This window comes from Parasteatoda tepidariorum, chromosome 9, assembly GCF_043381705.1.
Source record: "Parasteatoda tepidariorum isolate YZ-2023 chromosome 9, CAS_Ptep_4.0, whole genome shotgun sequence".
NCBI lineage: Eukaryota > Metazoa > Arthropoda > Arachnida > Araneae > Theridiidae > Parasteatoda > Parasteatoda tepidariorum.
In genome coordinates this window covers 45,866,327-45,884,867 of record NC_092212.1, presented here as the reverse complement: position 1 = coordinate 45,884,867, position 18,541 = coordinate 45,866,327, and the positions used below count along the sequence as shown (strand labels likewise).

At 31.3% G+C, this 18,541-nt stretch overlaps 1 protein-coding gene across 4 annotated transcripts in view; it reads right to left on the bottom strand.

Annotated features, from left to right (window-relative positions):
- The window catches only part of LOC139426613 (protein PF3D7_1417600-like), a 48,297-nt gene that overhangs the window by 17,609 nt on the left and 12,147 nt on the right, over window positions 1-18,541 (bottom strand). Inside the window, exon 1 of one of the 4 annotated variants that reach the window (XM_071185958.1) lies at window positions 17,785-18,070. The exons of the other annotated variants lie outside the window; for them this stretch is intronic. The gene's annotated coding sequence lies outside the window, so the exon portion shown is untranslated. Of the gene's footprint in view, window positions 1-17,784; window positions 18,071-18,541 lie in introns of those variants that run through there. 4 annotated transcript variants of the gene reach the window in all.

Below are 18,541 nucleotides of genomic sequence, written 5' to 3'. Positions count from 1 at the left end.
TAATATGCAATTAAATATTTTTAAAAATTAACTTCTTATTTTAATTTGTAACTCAATACTTTTGTTTTGTACAATCTGGTAAAAATCTGACAGTAATATTTAATGCTCCTTCAAACATAAAAGAGTCCTATATAAAATTTTGATAAATTTGAGGCCAGCCATTTGATTTGTGTTTTTAATTGTGGCCCGCAACTTCGTGTAAGTTGGAAACCCCTGATATATGAATGATAAATGCTAGCAACTTTAGTACGACACTTATTTAGAATTCACTGATATTAAAACATTAATAAAACCAATTATATCAATAACACTAATATAAATAAAATCTGTAACGAACCTTTAAATACATACTAAACGGCTTCTCTTACAATTACAAAAGTAGTGTCTAGATTTATTAAAGTGGCTATGTGCTCTATAAGACAAGACCACATACTGCGCCATTTATTGGAAAACAGCGGAGTTAGAGTACCAATCTTGAAAACAGTACAATGTATTGTAAAAAGGGTATTTAAGGTTGTAGAACATCTTCAAAGATGTACCAAAATACAACTTGTAAACATTAATCCTTAAGGTTTTATGCACTGTGATGAAGCGAAATGGTCATAGAACGGGAAAAAACTGTTTATCATAAATCTTCGATTTTGATGTACAAATACCATTAAAAATTTAAATATCGAACGTAATTTATTCGGTGATCCAAACAGTTTTCGTTACATGAATTCTAACTCCGCAGTTTTTCATGAAGGAGGCACTTGAGTGTTCTAACCTTAGAGAGCGTAGCCACTTTTCTATATCTAGACACCACTTTTATGAATAAAGCTAAAGCAGTTTAAAAGTTAAGAGGGTGGTTGTGGTCATGGCACCCTGTATAAAAAATAAATAATTAACAAGAGCATGCAGCAGGAAAATTTTCCAGTTAAAATCTCTTTACTTTGATAGATAGGTGCGTATACATGCGTATTTCATGATATGTAATGAGTTTCTTGCAATTTTTAAGACGGCTAAATTTAATTTCATGTGCTATATCTCCCAATCCAGTAAAGGGAAGCCTTTAATTCTAATATTTTTTAAAGGCACTGCTTTGTCAAATAATCATATAAAAATAAATAAATTTAATCTAAATTCTACTCTCATGATTTTTTTTTTAAATTTGGTTCATAAATTTAATTTTTAACCGTCGTTGAACAGCCAACCCAATTTTAGGTTTACGGTTACTAATACTCAACTTCGTAGCCTTGTAATTCTGAACCTAATCCAGAAGACAAGGGGGCGCCTGGATCAAGTACAGGGAGTAATTTGGCCTTCGTGGACGACTTTTTGATGAAACTAACCTGCATTTGCACTACATGGAGAGGAAAACCACGAATACACCCCCCGGTTAGCCCGACGGCAAGAGGATTCTATAACTCATGATCCGTCGAATTCGTATCGCCCATCCATCGCTGGGATTCGAACTCGGTTAAGCTCATTAGAAGCCGCCGAAAGCTATATCCATGAACCACGGCTCTTGGTTCATAAAAAAAAAAGATGGCGAAAACAAAGAGTCACATTCTTTACTTATGTCATTTTGTTATATTGAGTCAAATTTAAAAATAGCCCAAGAATCGTCGTTTTTGTCCAAAAAATTAGAAACTTTTTTTTCTCATCATGTACTTATACAAAAAAAACATTTCATAAGAATATGCGATAAGGCGGCAATAGACATTGGTCCGTTTCACACAGAATGAGTCAATTATTGTGATATATACAGTAGAGCCCGTTTAAGAAGTTGCCTTTTAAAAAGTTTTCCCGCGTAAGAAGTTATTTTTTTTAAAAAACCAAATACCACAATGTTAAATTTACCTTTATAAGAAGTTTTTTCCCTGTTTAAGAAGCTTTCATTCACTTCCAATTTCCTTCATTTTTTTAAAAAAATTTTTATATAAATTTTTTTATCTAGTTTTACCTTTCCCTCACAAAAATAGGTTCCTGAATTAACAGACCACTGACCTTTGCACATTCATTTCACAAAAGAAGGGGATTTATTAGGGACAGGTGTGAGCAAAGGAATGTCAACCATGAGAGGAACAATGAAACTGATAAGAATGTGGAGAATCGCTTGGACATTCTGTCCACCACAACAAATGAAAATCGGGGGAAGCCTGATGACTCATGCATCACCACCAAACCAGGGGTGTGTCCAGACATTTCGTGAAAGGTCCGTTTTTGTAAAATTGTGAAAAAATTACTCGTAATTTGTGAACATAAAATAAAGGCTAAGTCGCATTCTTTCAACCAGGGTCCGCTTCTGCGAATTTGTGCAAATAGGGTCCGTTATTGTAAAAAAACTTTTGCAAGGAATTTTTAAATTGTAAAGATATACAAGACTTCTTAAAACTGTAAAATTATAATTAAAAAAATTAAATCTTAAAAAATAAACAGCAATTGCAGCTACTAAATTAGCGATGCAACATATAAATATTTGGTATTTAGTTGAAAGCAGAATTATTAGAAAGCAGAAGATTACTGCTGAAAGCAGAATATTCATTTCGGACGAATAAAGGAAGAAGTGTCTGCCAAAGACAAAATTTAGTTCGTTTACATCTGTCTTTCTCCCCCCCCCCTTTCTGGAAAGGGTTCATTCGATTAATAAAACAATAATGAAGATAAACAAATTTGTGAAGGGTCCGATTAAAAGATAAATTATTTTGTAAAGGGTCCGTTTTTAAGTTAAAATATTTTGTGAAGGGTGTGCTTTTATGATAGGATATTTTGCGAAGGGTCCGTTCTTCTTCTAAACAGACTCCTGCAAACCAGAGTTGGTCAAAAATTTAGTCGATTACATTTTTTGATTACAGTAACCAATTACTTGTAAAGATGATTACAATTTTCAAAAATTTTGATTACAAGCTGTAATCATGATTACAATATTAATTACAGTAATCAATTACTTGTAATAACTTTTGTTAATTTACAAGTGTAATAGCTTGTAATCGTATAGTTTGATTACAAGTAATCACAATTACATTTACATGTAATCATATATTTTGATTACTTGTAATCATAATTACTCGCAATCGTTTTCGCTGTGATTACTTGTAATCGCAATTACTTGGAATCATGATTACAAGTAATTGATTACTGTAATCGACTATGTAATCATGATTACAGCTGTAATCAAACTTTGTAATCATGATTACAAGTAATTGATTACTGTAATTAATCGATTACATTTTCGATCTACTCTGATGTAATCAAAAATTTTGATTACTTGTAATCGTGATTACAAGTAATTGATTACATAGCTGTAATTATCTGTAATCAATTACAGTTGTAATCGATTACTGTAATCGACGGCCAACTCTGCTGCAAACTCTACCTTTGTTTTACAACTGATGGATCAGGGAGTTATTAAGGTGTTTAAGCAGCATTATAAATTGTGACTTGAGAAACGGATACTGGAAGGATTTGAAAATACAGGAGAGCTGAAAAAGTCAAAGCTTTAGAAGCGATAGAGTTTATTGTATCGGCATGGGCATAAATAACCCTATCTGTAATTGCTAATTGTTTTCAGAAAGCTGAATTCTCTGATGGAGACACAACCGAAGAGTATGAATTTGAAACTGAATATGAAATGTCAGATGAAGAAAAAAACGAAAATTTTGATAACGATTGGAAGTCGCTCCAAAATGGACTTAATTTAATTGCATCGTTTGAAGATTATGTATCAGTTGAAGACGAAATTTTGCCTTGTCATGTGCTTTCATTAGAGGATATTTGCGACGTTACAAATCAGGGGTTTCCAACTAACATGAGGCCGGGGGCCACAATTAAAAACGCAAATCAAATGGCGGGACGCAACTTTATCAAAATTTTATGTAGGACTCTTTTATGTTTGAAGGCGCATTGAATATTTCTGCCAGAATTTTACCAAGTTGTACAAAACAAAAGTATTGAATTACAAGTTAAAGTAAGAAGCAAATTTTTAAAAATATTTAATTGCATATTAAAAAAATCGGGCTACAATAACTTTAATGTGAACCTATGTATTAAACAATTAATGTGCAACAGATGTCTAATTGTTAAGATATAAAACTTTGAAAAGGTTGGTATTAAAACTTACATAGTAGCACACAAAATGTTCAATGACAAAATTGAGGTTTGTCTGATGCAATCCCCAGAGAATAGATATTTACATTTTAAATTTAAATCTTATAAATGTGTGTGTAAATATTTTCGTCCAAATAAAGTGGTTTCAAAAAGTTAAATCTAAGAATTTCTTCGAGAAAATTTCTGATACACACAGGCTAAATTATATTCACAAAAAAAAAATAATAATAATAATAATAAAAAAGCGCAACATACACGATTATTTTTGTATTTGAATAAATATTTTGTTGGATGCAAAACCTGAGAAATAAATTTTTTTGCATCGTTGGTATGATAAATTTCACAGAAACGAAGAAATTAGGTTTTTATTAACGAGAGAAATATTTTAAACCCATAAAGATTTTTTACGAAAATTATCCGCAAAAAAATTACAACTAATATATTTTAGTTCGCGGGCCACAATAAAAGGCTTCGCGGGCCGGATGCGGCCCACAGGCCGCCAGTTGGAAACCGCGGTTACAAATAATGACACAGAAGAATTGAGTGAAACTGTAGAAGATATTGCTAAACCTCCTAGTCTTTCTGTTGCCAGAAAAGGGTTAGAAACTTTTTGAAAATTCATTTGCAGTGTTGAAAATGTGCCCCCGGAAATGTTCAAATATTTACAGTAGTTGGACAATTTTCAGTTATAGTTCAGTGAGAAAAAACAAACTACTTTACACAATTTTTTCTCGCATAAGTCTCATCAATAATTGTAAAAATGTGTGCATCTCTGCGTAAATGACATTTTATAAATTAAAAAATAAAGTAGGTATTAGTTATTTTTTTTAAATGAATAGTAATATTAAATATTTATTTAATTATATGTTGATTCTGTTATACGATTACAAAAAAAAATTTCGTTTTTAACCTTCACCGTTTAAAAAGTTTTCCCGTTTAATAAGTTAGAACCATAGAAACCAACTCATAAATCATTCAATCCCTGTGTGTGGCAAACCCATTTTGATTTTGATTATTGGACGTTCGGTGACTATTTTTTAATTTATTAAGTCTTTGGTATAATTAAAGTTAGTATTTCCGGCTTCTTTTTTTTAAAACTTTCATAGTGAAACCTGATTATAAGTAATATTTCAAATAAAAAAATAATAATTAAAAAAAAATACACCAGAAACATATATTACTTGTCTAAAAAGCAATGAGTAAGTTTTGCTCTTTTAGTAAATTCTAAATAAAGACTAAAGTTTACCCAGGAAGGTGTTAAATTCAGATATACATTTTAAGCCTAAAAAACATTTAAAAAAAATTACAGCTTTTTCATAATTATTTCAGTTTCTAATTACTGAAGTATGGGCCTCAAAGTATAGAGCCTCATAATATAAAAGTTGAATAAATAACTATTGCTATAACTATCGCTTGAGTTGATTTTGTCCCTGCAATACCTAAGGCTTATTTTACAGCAAATTTCAGTTTTTCGCTACTATAAGGTAACGCCATATTTACATTTCACGAATTTCTCTCTCCTTTTTTTAATTTTACTTTATGCAAGGCATTGACCTAGTTAACAGTTTACTACTGCTACCGATGTTTAACTCCGTAAAATTGAAATTTTGAATCAACCCAGATGACGGGGAAACTCCATCATGCATTGGGAAAATTTAGTCTCCGTGGCGGACTTTTTAGATCAACTAACATGGGCAGGAAAACTACGAAAACTTCCCATGGAAAGCCCGGTGGCAGGGGGATTTTAACCCATGATCAGGCAACCACTGAGGATATTTTACTTTAGCACTGTGGTCGGCGAGCGAGCCAAGAGTACAATTCTAATAGACTAGGCCGGGATAGCCTGGTTGGTAGGGCACTAGGCCCATGTACTAGACTTTGTGGGTCGATCCCCTCCGGCCATAGACTCCCCGTGCAGTAAATAGTGACTGATGCACGTTAAATCAGTCGAGTCACAAAGTCCTTCATGTTCCCATAACAAATCATACCTCTGGGGGTATTGATCCAGGAGTTTCCTAGACTTCTGGATTGGTCAAAAATTACAAGGATACGGAGTTGAACATTAGTAGTCGTAAACCCAACAAAATTGGGTCGGCTGTTCAACGACGGTTATAAAATTCTAATAGACTAGCCATCGTGGGAATTCGGACCTCGGATTCACCACTTAGGGAGACGAGCACTCTATCCCCAGAGCCACCGCGACTCTTACACACATCTTGATTTTTTTGGTACTACCCATTAGTACAAATTCTGTGGTGGTTGGTTAATGTTCATGAGACTAATCATTACAATTTACATTATTTTAGAATTTATTAACATCGAAAATATTAAAGTATAAAGAAGGTGAATATAAATCAGCACAGCACGTCATGCTACAGCGACAGTTTAGATTGTTCTAGCGAATTGTTCTACAGAAATATATATCTTTTTGTAGTTCACTATTAAGCTCAAGCAGATTTTGACGGTCGAAATCTAAGAAAATAGCTTTATTTGATGATTTTTCTAAGGTCCACTGTAAGTACTTATGTTTCAATTATTTGTGAAGCAATAGAACACAAAATGATGGTCAGAGTCATCCATTTCACAAAAATCATTGCCGTATTTAAACAGATGTGTTTCTCTCAAAATTCGGATAGTCAATTTTGACATCCCGAAACTTTGAGAAAAAATTTGGACAAACAAAAAACACATGTCTAACTAACTGTCTTACATTTAACAAACATTCCCCGAAAATTTCAACAAAATCAAAAATGTCAAGTATTTAACTTTGCCTGACTCTTTAAAAAAAAAATTCTTAAGACGCTACACCACCGAAGAAAGAAACTTTTCATAGCGAATTATGTTACATCTCCAATATTAAAAATGGAGGAAATTATAATTATATTAGAGGGCTGCGCCCCCTGCTCGCTAACGCTCGCCAACCCTAGAAAATTGCGACGCATTCTTATATGGTTTGCTTCGAAAACCAAGCTCGCTTCGCTCGCTAATTGCAAATGTACAAAATTCTAAGAATTCAAAACAATCATTCAAATCCATATAACAACTTTCTTTTTTTAAAAAAAATTACATCTTTTTAGTAAATACTAAGTCATTAAAATAAATTTGAATTCAAATGAATGACATGTAATTCGTTAAACCTATTAGAAATGTGCTATAGTATAAAATCTTAAAGCGTAAGAGCATGACTGAGACTCATTTTTCAATGAATAACTAATAACAATAATATAACAAATAAATTCGTGATATAAATCAAAAATTGTCAAATAAATTCGTAATATATAAATTCGTGAAAAAAAGCGCTTTCGACAAAATACTAAAATACAGATCTATCGACAAAGACTACTCACTTTTGCCTAGCTTAATAGTGTGAGATTGACGCAGCTGATAGGGTGAATTTCGGAAGAGATCACATTTGGTAAGAATGCTCTCGCTGGTTGTTTCAGTTTCCGTTTTTAAAAGCGCTATATGTTGAGCTAGATTTGGCATGTGACATTTTCAGCTGCAATCATTGGTCGATTTTCTAGCGTTGCCATTCGGGGAGTTGTAATGAGGCTTTTTTTTTGTTGCCGTGTAAGAGAAATATATATATATAGATTATTACACACCAATTACCGAGATAAGAAAAATTAGTTATATTTTTCAAGCTAAACTTGCTGATGATTATTGAAAATTGGGAGACAATTTGTGAAGTAGATGCCTAATGAAGAGTAAATTAGTTTAGATAAGAAAAGATAACTGGAAAAAAAAATTACTTCACTCCGGATTGAGCAAGCCTTGATACACGTTACCTTCATATTTAATAAGGTATAAAAGCATTGCGTTTCAATTCGCAAAAAACTAAATGGGTATAATTGAAACATGTTTTCAGTCAGAAAATTACTTTAAATGTATTTAATGGAAAATTACTATTTAAAAGCTTCATATCACTCTTATTCTATTTTGAAACATAATAATTTACAAGCATATCCTTTTCGATATTTCTTAGTAAAAATCCTCATTAATAAAATCAGATTTAAAATATCGCCCATTAAAGAATGTATTTATTAATTCTATTGAAAAAAAAAATATGTTTAAATTAAATTTTTTTAAATCAATATTTTTTTAAAATTTGCTTAAATTATTGATTTATTTGTATAAAAAAATCACTATTGATTTAAATCAATACACTTTTTAAAGAAATAATCACGAGAAAAAAGAAATAATAATAAATAATTAAAGAAATAATGAAGAATAAATAATTTCAATGCATATGCGTTTTATTATTTCGTAGTAAAAGAATAGCTCCCTTAAAATCAGACTTTTAAAAAATTTACACCTTTAAAAATGTATTTATTAATTATATGAAAATATTTTAAACTTAAATTAATAATTTTTTTTTACTAAGTACGTTCACATTAAATGTTATGAAAATTATGCGTGTTTAAGTTTTTTTTTTTTTTTTTTGTAAAGAAAAAACACAGCTGATTTAAATCAGTAATTTCTTTTAAAAAAATCAAATGATTTAAATCACGATTATATGCGAAACGCATTATTTTCTAGTTGCAAATCTAATCCTGACTGCAACATCTCAAATTTAATCCCGGTATAACTTGGCATATTATATTTCGATATATTTCTCGGTCAGGTAGAAACTTATCACAACGATAGTATTAGGGGGTCCGGAAAGTAATGTCGTTTCGGCTCATTAAATATCCGTTACTCTTAAAAACCAATTAATTTTTTTCTATTTGTCAGTGAAAGGTTATTGCTAACGAGGGTAACTACATTTTTGATTATAAATACAATCTTGATAACAAATATCAGATGCACGGAAACGACATTACTTTCCGGTCCCCCAAATACATGATTTTCGCAAATTGCACCCCTAACATGTCAACGAGAAGAAAGACCTCCCTAAAAGTGCAATCCATATACAGTGAGGTTATAAATCGAGGCAATTATAGTTTGTCTAGGGTAAGAACTCCCCCCGGCACAAAGTCTGTAGGCCGTCTGCTGATATGGAAACAAGAATAGCGCATTTCAGGAAGGGTAGCTTCTCTTAACACAGTAGACCGAAGAAAAAGATTCCCTTTTTCTTGCCTACCAGAGCCGAAACCTGTCCTACACAATGACCTCACAACCCGACTTGAAATAATTATATCTCGTTATCATAGTCACCGCCAAGGGTTCAAACGAATGGCAAGGGGAGTTCTTACTTTAGACAAACTATATTGAGCTCACCACTGCCCCTTTCGAGTGCGGCTTTCAGGAGAACTCCTCCAGAAATCAGTCTCGCGTCTTGGCGGGTACTATGGTTACGTTTTGTTTTGATCTTGGCATAGGACAACTTGAGTAAACCAATCGATACCTTTATTCCCCATTACACCCCCATAAAAAATGTGCTCTCGCTTGTTACCATAGCAGCAGACCTTGACTATCAAGGATCATCTCTATATTATCTATTTAATCTTTGTATGCCAAGCAGCAGACAGTCCCAGACTTTTGGTCTGGAGGAGTTCTCCTCAAAGCCGCACAATAATTTTAATACTATTATTAATAAATCTATAAAAAAAATCGAACATTACCAGGGGTCTGTTTAGAAGAAATTTTCGGACCCTTCACAAAATATCTTTTCATAAAAACGGACCCTTCACAAAATGAATTTTCTTTTAATCGGACCCTTCACAAATTTGTTTATCTTCATTATTGTTTTGTTAATCGAATAAACCCTCCCCAGGGAGAAAAAAAAAGAAAGATGGATGTAAACGAATTAAGTTATGTCTTCGGCAGACTTTCTTCCATTATTCGTCCGAAGTGAATATTCTGCGTTCAGCAGTATAGGCTAAATACCAAATATTTGTATGTTGCATCTCTAATTTAGAAGCAGCAATTGCTGTTTATTTTTGAAAATTTAATTTTTTTATTATAATTTTACAGTGCTGAGCATAATATTGTACCTATTTACAATTTAAAAACTCATTGAAAAAGTTTTTTCCAATCACAGGACCCTATTCGCTCAAATTCATAAAAGCAGGACCCTGGTTGAAAGAATGTGACTCAACGTTATATTCACAAATTACGAGTAATTTTTTCACAATTTTACAAAAACAGGACCTTTCACACAATGTCTGGACAGACCCCTGATTACTAAATAGGGGGTTCCGCAATTAGAAGGTCGATCATTTAGGGTACGTAGCTAAAAAATATTGGGAACCGCTGCTCTAAACCCTTTTGACGCAGATGGTACACTGGTGTTCTTTTTATATATATTTATTTTCTAACGCTCTAATTACAAGCAAAAATATATTTCAATTTAAAAAAAAAAAAAAAAAAAAAAAAAAAAACAATCTGTTGAATTGGCTGAATTATATTTCTTCTAAATTATAAAATCCAAAAAAAAGAACATGAATGAAATCCAATTTTCATTCATATGCTAAAACATTTGTAAATTAACTTTGAAGATGAATAACTGTTTTTCTTCGATTCAAATAACTGCAAATAAATTCAAATTTGAAAAATTAGAAGTGGGCCGTACATGGAAAATTTTACCTTTGACGCAAAAAAAAAAAAAAAAAAAAAAAAAAAAAAAAAAAAAAAAAAAAANAAAAAAAAAAAAAAAAGACGCCACTGTTTAATGCTGTATTTCATAATAATTTTAATGCTAATAATTATAGAATGATATTTTTAGTGCATAATCTATCTATATTATATAAAACGCTAATACGTATGTATCAATAAAACCGATGATATTTCTTTTCTCGCGTTGGCAACAGTTTTCATTTTTAATTGATAGGCTTCGGCACGCAAGAGCACGTAGTGAGCATCATATGGCTAATCTATATTATATAAAAAGCTAATACGTTAGGCTTCGGCGCGCAAGAGCACGTAATGAGCATCCANCTCGGAATAAACCTGAGATTAAGCATAAAAGAAGATCATCAAAAATAAGTTTCAGAGGAAAACGAGCATATACTTAAATAGAAACTTTTCTCTTTTGTTTTTTGCTTGTTTTGTTTTTTGTTTCAAACTTTCATCTACACATTCACAATATTTGTTATTCTTGGTTAATCGTCAATTTTACTTAAGTTATCTCAATAAAAACAAATTAAATTGGTATGTTGGGGATTTTCTTCTAGAAACTTTTGTAAAAAGTTTGAACTCAAGGAAGTTATTGTTTTTCTCTTGACCAGAGGTGAATTCTGCAGTCTAGTAACAGTATTTTTTATTTATTTTAACCTATAAAAAATTAGCTGATAGCTCAAAAATCAATTTTCTTTCACAAGATTAAATTTTACATAGATCAAAATGAATGAAGAGAACAGTTACCGGATAGTACATGCAAAATTGTTTGAGAGAATTCCTTTCCAAATAGGATTTTAGTAAATACATTAATATCGATTTTATAAAAAAATCCTGATGTGATTGGGGAAAATGAAGGTCACTTTTGAAATCAGCACATCAAATAACATATAAATCAACAATAACTCCTCTTGTATTTTTCAAAAAGTTCAATTTCGCAGGCTTGTGTAATTAATCACGGACACGTACGAGGAACATGAAACCGGTTGACGAGTTACGTGTGTTCGGTAAGGGGAAAAATTTATTATAAATTTTATATCACCAATTGCTTTACAAACATCTGTTTAATAAGAGAGACAGAGAAATAAAGCGTAAGGTAAACACCTGGTGTTTACGCCTGGGCAAATTTTATAGTCTTTCTTTTCAGAGCAAAAACTGAATTCAATGTATAGCAAATTGTTTATTGATTAAGTCATCAATTAATTATAAACACTATAAATATACAGTCAATTTCTTAGTAACTCGAAGTGCGACAACTTAATTAGTATATAGGTCCGATTCTTTTATCTTTAATTTAATTCAAGACAAAATTATTCGTGGTTAAATCGAATTATTTAGTGGTTAGCAAATCTCGTTAAATACTGAATGGAAATAAAATAAGTAAAATGAGAATCATGCGTTAGAATAAAAATATAGTTTCAACAGTATATTTTTTTAAAAATAATTTGCTGAACTTATTTAAAATATATTTGGTGGATTTAAAAAGTAATAATTAAGTGTGCCCGCTTTGGTGACTAAGTTTTTTTCTTCGCGGCACAAAAAAAATAAACAGAAATAATAATATTAAATATAGTTTACAACAAAGAGAAAAAATACATATAATTGAAACTTAAACCAAAAATTAACACAGGTAAAACATTTACATAAAACAAATGAAAAAGAAATTGAAAGGAGAGGGGGAATTCTGTTGGTGTCATCCTGTTAACTGAAGAGTTCATTGGGGTGGTTAAAACAGTTTCGGTTAAAGTTAAGAGATAAACAAACGCTCGTTACACCTATATGCCTCTTTATCACCACTTGCGTCCTCAGTGTTTGACCGTCGTAAAGTTTATTTTCGGACATTTAAAAATAAATTACATATCAATTGCAAATGGTAGTTTTTACGATTTTTTTTTACCATTATGCAAGTGTTTCTGATTGGATATTCCATGTATGCTTGAATATATAAGACAGATCAAGATTGTGATAGAGATGTAACGAATAGTGACCTGGCGAAAAGCAACGTATTTTCTTAAAAATAAATCATTCTTATATATTATTTTTTATATATAAAAAAGTTTACTCATTACTGAAAAATAATCAAAACTTAGCTATATTATTGGTAAAGAGAGAAAAAAACTATATTAGAGATATTTAGGATTATGAAGATAATTCCATCGATAAGAAATTAGAAATATTTGAGATAAATAAAAAAAAAACTAAGAGCTGTCAGCAAAACAAAAGTTAAGTTGCAAAAAAGAAAAAATATCCTCTTAGTTCCTAAGGCAAAACTTTAATACTAAAAACAAGATTTTTATGGGGAAAAAAGTATTAATAAAACGTTAAAAAGATGCAGTTTATCAGAAACGATTTTAAAAATGTCGTGCTATCATTCAACGTTCATGGAAGAAAAAAAAATTATATATAAAAGCAAAACAGAACAAATAAAAATCTATCTTAATTTTTGAAAGAAAATTTTAAAGCTAAAACGTCCCAGTTTTCCAATTTTTATATTTTCAAGAAAAAGTGAAGAAAAAAGAATAAGTCATAATAAAAACGAGTCAAAATTTTTAAAAAAGAAAAAGCTAGACAGAAACCAAAATAAAAATAGCTCTTAATTTTTAAACGAAAAATATAAAACTGAAAATCTCAATTTACCTTTTTCACAATGCTGTATTTTTTTTTTTTTTAGAAAAAGTGACCTTAAAAGAATAACATTCATTCGAAACGATCTTTAAAAAATACTGGGCCATTATAAAAACACTGATAAGAAGATAACAAAAACAGAAAAAAATTATTCTTAGATCTGAAATATGACTCTAAGGGTGTTTTTCGAAGGCTCCGCCGTAATATGAAATTACGTATTTTTTTGCGAATAATATTCTATTTTTATGAGTGTTTAGTGAGTTTTTAACTGTTATTTATGACTGCTAGGTCAAGTTCAGCCTAGTTGGCCTAGCTTTTTAGTCGGCAGAGGAAGCACCCCGCTCTTTTTTTATTTCTAAGGAAAACTCTGTGAGTAAATACAGTGGACTGTCCAGACCTTGGCCTCTTTGTTCGCCAAGGTCCAGACATTTTGTGAAAAGTCCTGCTGTTCTTGTAAAATTTTGAAAAAATTACTCGTAATTTTTTCACATAGAAATAGAAATATTTTTCTTAGAATACTACATTTGGTATTTATAAATTTTTTTCACTTCGAAGAGGTTAAGGTACATAATATAAATGAAATGAGAGCAAACTTAGCCTTAGAATTAAAGCAAAAAAACATGATTAACAAAATATTAGAGCAATATACGTCGATTGCCAGTAGATTTGAAAATGACTATAATAGACTCAGCAGTCAATTTTTCCCGACCATTTACAATAATAAGCAAATGTCTATCGTGCGTCTCTTGTGAAGGGTCCGATTAAAAGAAAAATTATTCAGTGAAGGGTCCGTTTTCAGGTTAAAATATTTTGTGAAGGGTCCGNTAATGAAGATAAACAATTTTGTGAAGGGTCCGATTAAAAGAAAAATTGTTCAGTGAAGGGTCCGTTTTCAGGTTAAAATATTTTGTGAAGGGTCCGTTTTTATGAAAAAATATTTTGTGAATGGTTCGTTAACGGACCCAAATCTCTTCTAAACAGACCCCTGATATATATAAGATATATGTAATAATATGCCTTTAAAGGCTAGATAAGTGAAGAGACTTAGGCTAATTCACTCAAATAGGCATTTTATTAATTGATCCTTAGTTATTTAAAACAGTGTTCGTTGGATATTTACATTGATGGGATTTCCCTAGCAGGGATGTTGGGTTTTGGCACAGATTTATCTAGCCATGAAAATATGAAAAAGCCGCGAATTTTGGCTTTTCCCGATATTTAATGGGGGTTCTGAAAAGGGAGGTGGTTGCAAGGATAAATCTTAATGAAACATCTTTCTAATCTTAATGAATAATCATTCAAATAATAAAGTTTTGAGATTTTGATTCGCTAAGAGGATGGCGCCATTCTGCCGCTGTGGAATTTTCGGGACTATCTTAATGCGTACTTCATCTATGAATTATTGCCGATTAACTTCAGAAAATAATCTTTTTTCTGGTCTCTTGACTTTTCATAGCTCTTTGTGAGAGACCGACTTTTATATATTAAAATTGATAGGAGACATCTGTTTTAAGCTTATCATTTAATATAGAAAGACTCGTACGAGGCATTCTATATTACATCCCCCCTCTCCAAAAAAATTTAATTTTATATTAACTTTGGAACTTATGGGAAAAATTATGGTTAACTACTTGCAACCCTTTCCATCAGAATTTTTAATGAAATTATAAGAAAACACACATTAGCTTATCAAGTAAAATACATTCATGCAAAACAAAAATAACAAATGTCAAGTAAAAGCTATGTACAAGAAAACATGCATACCTATTAAGTATAACAGTATGTAATGTTTACATCAAAATATCTTGTATAAGTAATGTATTAAAGTTTATGTACACATAAACATATAACAAAAAGAATTAGAGTCTCTAATATTATTCAGCATATTTTTTTTCTTTTTTTTTGTGAAAAGTTCTGTGCAGCAGCACCCCAAAATGCTGTAAGTGAAGATTCCTTTTTTTTTTTTTTTTTAAAGTTAATAAAGAAAACAAATTAAAAATAATAAACTTAAAAACACGTATACAGAAATTCATTATCCACATATCTTTTCAAAGTGAATAAAAAGAAATAAGAAAAGGACAGAAATGTGCCGTTACTCTAGAATTTAAGATTCTAGTAGTTTTAAGGGCTTGCTACTGGATACAAAGTTGTAGTTTACAAAAGGAGGAAAACAATCCCGTATCTCAGCAATATTGATACGGAAGATCTTATCTCAAAATATACAACAATGAAAAATATGATTTGTTTTTGGTTAGAACATAACATAATTTGCCCCATATTTATTTTTAATATGTGTAAACACAGGCGTTGTAGAAATTTTGAGGGGTCAGACCTTCCGTCAAAAAAGGGGTAACATGTTCAAACGAACCATGTACATGACAATTTCATATCATTAAATCTATATAATGCAAAACAAATCATATATTTGTTTTTTTTCTTTAATATTTAAATTTTTTATTTAATAAATTTTATTCATGATTCAACGACCAGCACGCGAAGTCGAGCACTTTTCGGTTGAACAGTTTAACGAGGACCAATACCGTACACCCTCGGTCCCAACGCAGACTGATCCAAGTGGTCACCCACCCGCACACTTACCGCAGGCAGTGATGCTTGACTTTGGTGATCTGCTGGGAACCGTGTCTTAACGATCTGCGGGACTTTCCTTTAGTATGATCTTTTTATTTATTTCAAAATTTACACCAGACGTCTTTTGAATGATGCTATCAGGACGACTAAAAGTTGGAGAGAGTTTTTTAGTGTTAGGATATTTAAACTCTTCATACATGACTGTGTCACCTGGTGAAAAGTTTATATCCACAAATCTAGAATCGTAATAAACTTTATTTTTCTCGTGGTACCGTTTTGTGCTTTCAGTAGCTATTTTCCTAGCTTCTTCAAGTGGAGGATAAATATCCACTTTTAAAGGATTTTCATATGGAAAATAAATATGACGGAGGGAATTCCATAACTGAGTGATGAGTTAAATTATATTCTTGAACAACTTTCTTTAATAATTTAGGCCACGGTATCCTGGAAGAATTTTCATTAATTTTACATTTTAAATGCGTTATTATTGTTTGTCCTAATCTCTCTACTTTGCCAGTAGTTTCAGGCTTATGGGCTGCCAATGGTCTGTCCAGACATTTTGCAAAAGGTCCGTTTTTGTAAAATTGTGAAAAAAATTACTCGTAATTTGTGAATATGAAATAACATTAAGTCACATTCTTTCAGCAAGGGTCCGCTTTTGTGAAAATAGGGTCCGTTATTGCAAAAAAACTTTTTCAAGGAGTTTTTAAATTGTAAAGACATACAAGATTATGCTCAACACTGTAAAATTATAATTAAAAAAATTAAATTTTAAAAAATAAACATTAAATGGAGTTACTAAATTAGCGATGCAACATACAAATATTTGGTATTTAGCCTGTACTGCTGAACGCAGAATATTCATTTCGGACGAATAATGGAAGAATCGTCTGCCGAAGACAAAACTTAATTCGTTTACATCCATCTTTCTTGTTTTCTGCCCTGGGAAGGGTTTATTCGATTAACAAAACAATAATGAAGATAAACAAATTTGTGAAGGGTCCGATTAAAATATAAATTATTTTGTGAAGAGTCCGATTTTAAGTTATAATGTTTTGTAAAGGGTCCGTTTTTATGAAAGGATATTTTGTGAAGGGTCCGTTAACGGACCCAAATTTCTTCTAAACAGACCCCTGGCTGCTGTTAAAAGCTGTTTAACTTTATGATGCTTAAGAACTTTATGATGCTTTTTGAAATGCGAAGATGTAAAAGCTGCATACAGTAATGCTTTCATGTTTTTCTCCTTTAAAAAGAGGAGTAACAGTTTCAATATCCGAAAAAATGAAGCAGTAATCTAGGTTCATTTACATTTTGCTATTGTAGAGTAACATTTTTAATAGAGAATCTATTTTTTAACATTAATATCATCTGTTTGTGAATCTTGATTAACTGCTTCAATTTTCTTCCTAGTGAAAAAGTCATTAAAATTTCCGTCTTCCAAAACATCGTCTATAATTAACGAATTTCGAAGAACATCAAAATCCGTTAAACAGCTGACGATATTTTTCGCGAGGTCCTCAATCTGACCATCACCTGAAATATTTAATACATCGGCTATATGAATTAATTCGGATAATTTAAAATTATCAATAACTTTCTTTACCTTTTCCTTGAATTTATTACTAGGGATTTTTAATTGAAATCCAAAGTTCCAAAATCTTTGTTCTACTTAAACGCCCCTTATTATTAGGAAAAATAATTTTACCCAACAATTTAACTTTAGTTACTTGAGTTGTTTTTATTGACTTAGCCACAGTTTCAATATCTTTTAACGATATTTTTATGGTAGTAATTACAAATTTAAACACTATTATATCATGAAGAAAAAAAAAAGTGAATAATTATTTACGTTTAAACATTTTTTAAATTAATAATTCTGTTAGAAATTATAACTGCAAAAATAATGAACAGTAATAGACTTACCATTCTGGTGGCTTTTGTTGGAAATCAAAAAGCAAAACCACGTTACCATTAAAAATTTACAAATGATCGCAAAGTTCTTTTCGCTTTTACTACAAAATGTTTTAGGTGTTTCTCTTTGTACTGAGCGAAGTAATCTAAATTTCGTCTGAGCTAAACAAGAGTTTTGAAAGCATTTCCAGGAACAAATACTTGACAGTGCTTTGTATCCCCACTGTCCAGATGTATCCCATAATTTAGGCTTAAGGGCTCCTTCATTTGTCAGCATTTCTATGATGAACGCCGCTCAATCTCAAATCTCCTGGACCCCTACCATGAACTACTGGGAATGGAACGAAGATTCCCGCCTGGAACGAGAAGCCTGGGAAAGTTTGATTCCATGTCATCCCTAAATCGTACCACGAACACTCACCGGGAATCAGACATTCCACGATTCTGGTTCTAAGGGCGTGGCTTGAATTTAACCAATCGTTGAATTTATGCAATATTTATTTCCGCAATATGATATGGCAACGTTGCTTTATCAACCGTGTGTTTTCTTAAAATACTAATTCCGTGCACTGTGTATTTTCTTTGCGTGCACTGTTGTTTGTATTTTCTTGCGTGTTATCTTCATTATGGGTAAAAAAGTTACTCCAACTCAGATAGAGAAATTGGTCTCCTTTATGGAGAAAAATCCACAACTATACAAAGGAGAGTTGACTCCGAGTTTCACAAATAAAGACAGAGAACGAATGTGGCTGGCCTTGCAGCTGGAGTT